General features: G+C 31.3%; 1 pseudogene; it reads left to right on the plus strand.

Moving 5' to 3' along the window:
• Window positions 1–492: 492 nt before the first annotated feature.
• LOC105180089 lies at window positions 493–1,235 on the plus strand (annotated as a pseudogene).
• The last annotated feature ends 558 nt before the right edge of the window (window positions 1,236–1,793 follow it).

A 1,793-nucleotide genomic window follows, 5' to 3' on the forward strand; every position in this document is an offset into this window, starting at 1 on the left:
GAAATTTTTTAAATTCTATAATTTAAAAATAAAATCCAGATTTTTTAAAAGTTCTTAAATATTTTTGAATTTCTACAATTTTATTAAAATTTCAGAAATCTTTGAAGCTTTTCTAAAATTTTTCCGAATTTCTGAAAATTTAAATAACTTTTTCCAATGTTTTAAAATAACTGAATTTTTTTTTAAATTCTATAATTTTATAAAAAAAAGAAATTTTTTTATATTTTAGAATCTTTTTTGAATTTCTGAAGTTTTTTAAAATTACTGAATTTTTTTTTAAAATGTGTAATTTTAAAAGAAATCCAATTTTTTTAAGATTACAGAAATATTTTTGAATTTTTGGAATTTTAAAAATATATATGGAACTTTTTAAAATTACAGAATTTCTTTTTAAAATTTGTAATTTTAAAAAGATTGTATATATGTTCTATGTATTAAATTGATTGTATATATGTTGTATGTTTTATGAATTAAAACAATTGAAAACCAGTTTGAATTCATCTTAGTTTAGTATAAATACTAAGACACCAGTTGCAGGTTCGCAAAGCAGAGAAATGGAGAAGGCTGTGTTAGTGGCATGGATATTAGTACTTAGCGTATGGACTACACCAGTTCACTCCAAATACTACTCCAAAAGCCGACCGTATGAGCCAGTTCAGGAAAAGAGAACTCATCTTCGCTTCTACGTTCATGACATTCTAAGTGGAAACAAACCAAGTGCAGTGCAGATAGCTGGTCCGAACACCACTAAGAAAGAGGACGGACCGACACCTTTTGGCTCCACATTCGCCATTGATGATCTACTCATGGAAGGGCCTGAGATAACCTCAAAAAAGTCATTGGCAACGCACGAGGAATATACGTCTCATCGAGCCAGGACAAGGACTTGACTTTGGTCTTGTATATTGATCTTGGTTTTACAAGTGGGAAGTTTAAAGGGAGTTCACTCAGTGTGTTTTCTAGGAATCCGATAACGGAGAATCACCGGGAACTGGCTGTGGTTGGAGGGAGAGGGCGGTTCAGGCTGGCCAGGGGGTTTGTTTTGGTCAAGACATATTCCTTGAACAACACTAATGGTGATGTTGTTCTTGAGTACACTGTGGAGGTTGTTCATCCTTGAGGGATTAGGTTTTATTGTATAATGCTGGAAGTTCATGGAAACATTTGTCTTCTTTTCTAACTAATCATGAATCAGGTTTTAAAAAAAAAAGATTGACCTGTTTGTATATGTGCACAATGGGAACTATATATTTTTAAATAATGACAACCTTCACAACAATAATAAACTTTTTTACCATAATTTTATGCAATTCACAAAATATAGCTTAATGTAATTTTAGGACAAATTTAGACATTAATGCAAATTTTATGACTTTTACGAAATAACATCATTTTATCAATAATCAAGTACAATTATGTGCTTTGAATGTTAATATTTTTTAAAATTGTAGATAATGACTATCAGTGCACGGTCTGGAATTGTGTTATGACCATAGTGAGGAAGTTTGCTAAGGTTTGATGAACATGGGATTTGTATTTAAGAAGAAAAGTTCGTGTAGCTCGACTGAAGTCGTCTACAATAGTAAGAAAGTAACTACATCTAGTTAGAGAGGGTAAGTGATAAGATCCCCGTAGATCAATGTGTATAAGGTCTAGGATATGCTCAGAATGAATGTTGTTGGTGAAGGGGAGTCTGTGTTGCTTGGCCATAGGACAGGCACTGCAATATGTTTGAAAAATTTTTGGTTTCAAACAATCGAAACGATGTTTTGAAATATTACAATCAAATTTAG

The sequence above is a fragment of the Sesamum indicum genome, unplaced genomic scaffold, assembly GCF_000512975.1.
Source record: "Sesamum indicum cultivar Zhongzhi No. 13 unplaced genomic scaffold, S_indicum_v1.0 scaffold00318, whole genome shotgun sequence".
Taxonomy (NCBI): Eukaryota; Viridiplantae; Streptophyta; class Magnoliopsida; order Lamiales; family Pedaliaceae; genus Sesamum; species Sesamum indicum.